Raw genomic sequence first — 5,927 nt, forward strand, 5'->3', positions numbered from 1 at the left:
ATTTGGCGCTTATCTTTGTTGTTCAATGGACAGATAAAAATGTGAAAAAAATCCGTTTTATTCTGCGATGTGCGAAAATCTTCATCAGTGCGAAATTGGCATCGTTACACTGAGCACTCCTGAGGTTTCTGACGTAAAATTCCACTACATTCTCCGTATCTCGTAGACGGATTTGTTACTATTAAAATATTAAGACAATAAAATCTGAAGCTTTCAAGTAAACAATACTATCAGGAGTTGATAACAGCATTCGCTCTGGAAGAAGATCGGGGTACGGTTGTGTTGATAATTAAAAAAATATTTATTTTATGTTAATTAAATTGCAATTGTAACGAAAATGCGGTGGAGCCGGGAGAGGCGCGATGAACGCCGTCTCGCCTCGTAATAGCCCGCGGCCTGCGTTTGCGACGCGGACCAGACGCAGCCAGATGTGACTCGTGTGTCGAACAGTGTGCACGTGTTTTTAGTGACTCTGTGTCCAGCGGAACCGCGCGCGATCCTGTCAAACAGCCGGCGAATTCGCGCCATCGAGGTAAGTTTTATTAGGTTATGTAAACATTCGTTTGTATACATGTTCGTGTAAACGTTGCAATGTTTATGCGTGTAGTTCTGACGAGACGAGCGATAAAAATTCAATACCTAAAGTTTCAGGGCCTCGATCTGACGATGGTCGGTTGCAATCTAACATTCCTATATGCTCGATTCTTGTTTTAGATTTACTCAAGTATAAATACTCTAAACGTGTGTAAAATCCTATTGCTAATTTATAGACTAGGTGCATTGTGTACATTTAAAATGTGATTTTTTAAATCTATGCAGCAATAATTTGAATAACCGGAATAAACTAGATTTAATTATACCTAATCAACGAGATAGTTTGGACAGGGAAAAAATTCATTGTTTACATAATTTTTCAGACGCTCCTAACATTTAATTAGCGGAAAACTTTTACTTCTTGCTAAGGCGCATTTCTCAAACAAAGTTATATCTACTAACAGATAAAGATAATTTAAATTTAATACAGAAGGTCGAAAAAACGACAAAATAAAGATGCATTTTAAAATGCAATTTTCGTACCGGAAATTAAATTTATATCGTTTTTATACTTAAACATAACTTGTTACTAACATATTTATTTCTCAGAAGCGTATCTATAACCGTGTGATATGAACCAGTTAAGTTACATTTCTTCGTTTTAAGGTTTGACTAGTTTAGCAAAATATGTAGCGCAAATAATAGATATCTTGTAAAAAACAACATTTTATAACAAACATCTCGCGCTGCAAATTATTGAAGAGAAATTATTATAAATTATTTCGTCTAAACTTTCAAATTATTTGTAGGGCATTGCTAACGAGAACATATTGCAATGTCGTTGACAATTTGTTGACAATTAACAGAATTTGTTGTTTACAAAAGTAATGTACCCAATCAACATAAATTATGGAAATCTCTTACAAGTATTTACATTTATTTTATCATTAACTAATATTTCAATTATCACACTTCTTACTAATATTATAAATGCGAAAGTTTAGAAGGATGGATGTTTGTTAGAGTTTGTAGCCTAAACGGCTGAACGGATTTCGATGAAATTTGGTATAGATGTAGAGGATAGTCTGGAAGAAAACATAGGCACTTTTGTTTTTTTATTAATTTCACACGGACGGAGTCGCGGGCGAAATCTAGTATATTTATAAAGAAATTAATCTTGAACAAAGGCATTACCTGAACTAAAGCCGCTATAACTGTAGGGTATCCATCAATCCGGTTTTCACCGGTTATATCCGACTAGACTGAGGTTTCTTATATCTGCTCTCTCTCTTTATGTCGACAAATGCCAAGTTTGTTTCCAATGTTGCAAGAAATATTTTTATTTTTTTTAACACAGACGATTCACTTATATTATCGTTGTTAAATATTTTTTTTAATATCTCAAAACCAATAAGATCAAAGATTAGGTTGTCCAAAATTTAAATCCAACGATCAAATACAATAAATTATAGTTACGTATAATTTTTTTTTGCAGTTGAAAATATTTCTATCTTAAAACTAAAGACATATGAGAATAAATAAGAATCCTTAATCGTGTTACCTTCAGTGCGTCTCTGTATTATGTAAGCAGACCACGTACTATGTTAACATAACTGTATAAAAACCTTTGTCATAGATTACTATGCGTCGAAGATAACATGACAGTTGTGGGACATTAGAGACGTACTTAAAGGTCAGTTTGTAGGACAGAAATCTGCAGCAACGGCTTAACATAAACGTGACATTGTAATTGGTTTTTAAAATTAATGCCATGTTTAGAATTAAAGGGCATATAAGGGAGGATCTAAGGTAGGCAATGTGTGAAGTAGGATGTCCAATTTTATTTATCTTAAATATTATAAATGCGAAAGTTATTGGATAGTTTTTGTTAGTTTGCCCCGTAAGGGCTGAACGGATCTCGATGAAAGGCATAGATGTAGAGTAAGTCTGGAAGAAGACATAGGTTACTTAATTTTGTTTTTTAATTTCACGCGGACGGAATTGTGAGCGAAAGCTAGTTTATGATAAAAATAAATTAGCAGTCGATGTAGTAAAGACTGTAAATTCTTCTCATTGCAATGATATTGTTAACGCAAACTTTAAATCAATGCAAGTTTAAACCAGACCAGAATTCTTGGTTGCAGCTTATTTGTTACCTTCCTTATAGAGGCCATATAAGTACGCTCGTTCAACAACCATGAATTAAAGTTTTTTGCGGACACAACTAGGGCTCAGTAACTATTGGTTCAATCAGTTAAAGAACCACATTTAATAATCAAAATTAACTTTAAACTTCAACAAAGAGCGCAAAAAAAAATATAGGCAAGTCAAGTCAACTATTAGAAACTTGGGTTCGAAACGTTGTCTATTATTAGACCGCAATGATAACAGTGAAATTAATTCGATCAGATATCTGGTAATTACACTTGTTTTTATGACTAATTCTTAATTTATTACAATTTTAATATTTATCAGGTAAGATACAATCGTTTGAATATTTTGCTTTTAACAGATTAAAGAGTTCGAAACAAAAACAAGTGATTTACTGCATTCCTAGCCATAGCAGATAATGATGATTATCGTAATATCCCTGTCCTGTAGCACTGGATCGCTGGCCAGCTGATTTAAAAATCATAGAGACCCTATTAAAATGTAAACAATAAAATAAACTTTCTATAATTTCATGCGGATGAAGCTGTACAAGAACAGCTCGTTTCTTATACAATAGTTAGAGAACTTTTACAGCTGTCTCCCTCAAATGCTTTAGAAATATAGAGATAGTAATGTCTTCAATTCGTCAAGTCATTTGTCTCTGCTTCGCGATTGGTAAAGTAATGATGCGAATTTTTGATGGCCCTGGATTAGTAGTAGGCTGGAGGTTGTGACTTTTGATTATCACGTTATCTTAATCCACGTAGGTTGTTAAGTGCGAAATGCAAAGCCAATCTTATCGAGGAATTAAAAAGCCATTGATCTTTTATTAATTCATGCGATACTGTCATGTACGATAACACAATTTAGTGCATAGTAAATGTTGACCGTGTCTATACACGTGTTTGGATAAAGGTTTTAAATTTAAAAGAAAGTCTTGATAATTTTGCTGAAAATTAGGATGATGACGCCATCTTTAATTAGATTCGTGATTCCATTGTAAATGTCCTCTAGTATTTTTTTGTCTCAATAGTCTGCCGGCCTTCGTATTTTTTTTGCAATCCTGCACCGGGCCGACCTTTTTCTCTTTGCTTTTTTGTATTAAGACGGTTCATTGTTTCCTTTTATCAGCCAAGCTGAATAGTCAACTTCTATAGAGTAGTCAAAACTCTGATCTATGATGTAAGTAGTAGTGTAGAATTTTGCATGGCAACTATCGTTTAGGGTATGATGGGATTTAAAGTTTATGCCGGATTGACGTCAACTAAGTCGTAGAAAGCATGCACAGGGGCCAGGGGTATTCCTATGTATGACTTTATGTGCCGTCTTGTGTCGAACGAATTTGCGAACTGTGGTAACCTTTGCATTGCACTGTACAGTTGGTTAAATGCAAAAGTGTGCAGTATAGTTAACTCGAAATCCTACAAACTCTAGTATTTACTGCACTGAGGTAGTCAATACATACTATTGAATTGTCTTGCTGTAAGTCAAGATATAAAAAGGTATACGATCATTTTGATGACGTAAGCGTCGTATTGTTGTACGCATGAGTAAAGAAGTTTTAATGCGTTGTATCGTGTCCTCGTGGATACTATAAAATCATATGTTCGATTGCGTCAAACAGGAATGTAGTTTTACCAAAGACGTTAAAGAAATATATAGAGTTGGCATAGTGAACAAAATTTTTTCACCGGTAATTTCTCCGACAGGTAATATATCAGTTGTCAAGTTTCGTACGCCATCTCGTGTCCTTGTGTGATATTTTACGAAATTATTAAACACTCCATCTTTTGATATAAAATAAACTAAACAGCGTCACAAAATAAAATGTAAACATTTAAATATTATTTAATGACACCTATAGACAATTAATTTAAAAACAATTAAAATATATAGACATGTGGATTCGAGGCCGTCAATAGATAGTGTCAGTAAAGATTATGTGAGAAATGTCGCAAGTGAAATGTCAACTATGGCTACTCTATACATTTTTTGAATCTCTGAATTTTGCACATATTGTTGTCTCACGTTTTTGAAGGACAATGAAAAGGATGTTTTTATATACACTTGTTTTTGTAATTTGAGACTCTGATACTCCTAATGTTGAACCAAAACTGCGCTCCAGATGCAAAAGCATATGAAAATAACCGTTCCTTATCCGACTCACGTTTGTAATTTATTAGCAAAACATTTGTAAGTACAGTCACCATTTAAAGTGTTTTCTTTCGAATAGACTAAATATAATTATAAAATAAATGGAAAAAAAATATTATGATTTTACAATGTACAATCGATATAATGATTAGAGGTCTTACACAATCTGAAATAAATAATGCTTTAAATATTACAAATTTTCTAATTTCACTTTGTTGTTGACTGTACTTTTCCAGTCATGAATTGGAAGCAAATTTCCATGCTATAAATAATAATTTTCGCTCCAGCTGCCTACTAAATATAAAACGTACTTTTAAACCAACAGGACTGGATTACGTCAGGCGAAATTAATAATAACCGAGTGATTTACCGTCAACACTGGACCAACGCCTGATTACCATAAAAGTTTGTTCCAAAATTATTTGTGATCTTGAAAATACTATCAACAATTTGGGGGGGAAACAAATGTCAAAATGACATTGACATTGGGCGCGCGAATTTCGGACGACACATTGAAAACCATAGACAAATACCATTTTTTTAAGAAGAGAATTTTTAGGATTGGTATTAATTGTTCCAAAGTATAGATAGATTTAATTTAACGCTTGTAGTTTATTCTGAAACTGATAAGTAAATTAATAATGTTACTACACAGATAAACATAAAATTAATGGTAATTCTTATCTGTGACATTTTAAATTATTCGTTAGATAATTTTCACGTGTTATATTTAACTGCCTTTTTAGCGTTGGAATCGAAATTTTAAAAGTTTTGTATCTTTTTTAATTAATGTCGAAGGTTAAAATGTTTTTTTCCTATTTCCTAGACATTTTCATAGACATAAAGATTATGTTATGTAAAACGCTTGTGGTGCTTCCTGTTTAAGTAGGCCGGCCTTAAAGTGTTATAGATATGTTGTAAAATAATATATTATTAGAAATATAGATACTTAAGACTATATAAATACTAGCTTTCGCCCGCGACTCCGTCTGCGTGGAATTAAAAAACAAAACCGACTTCCAAACAAAATACACGAAAAACAAAACAAAATGCACTAAAAACAAAACAAAATACACCAAAAACAAAAT

At 32.9% G+C, this 5,927-nt stretch overlaps 1 protein-coding gene across 1 annotated transcript in view; it reads left to right on the top strand.

Moving 5' to 3' along the window:
* The window catches only part of LOC106109811 (monocarboxylate transporter 14-like), a 21,783-nt gene continuing 15,856 nt past the window's right edge, over positions 1 to 5,927 (top strand). The window contains exon 1 of the mRNA XM_013291429.1: positions 1 to 532. The gene's annotated coding sequence lies outside the window, so the exon portion shown is untranslated. The remainder of the gene's footprint in view (positions 533 to 5,927) is intronic.

This window comes from Papilio polytes, unplaced genomic scaffold (assembly GCF_000836215.1).
Source record: "Papilio polytes unplaced genomic scaffold, Ppol_1.0 DF821067.1, whole genome shotgun sequence".
Lineage (NCBI taxonomy): Eukaryota > Metazoa > Arthropoda > Insecta > Lepidoptera > Papilionidae > Papilio > Papilio polytes.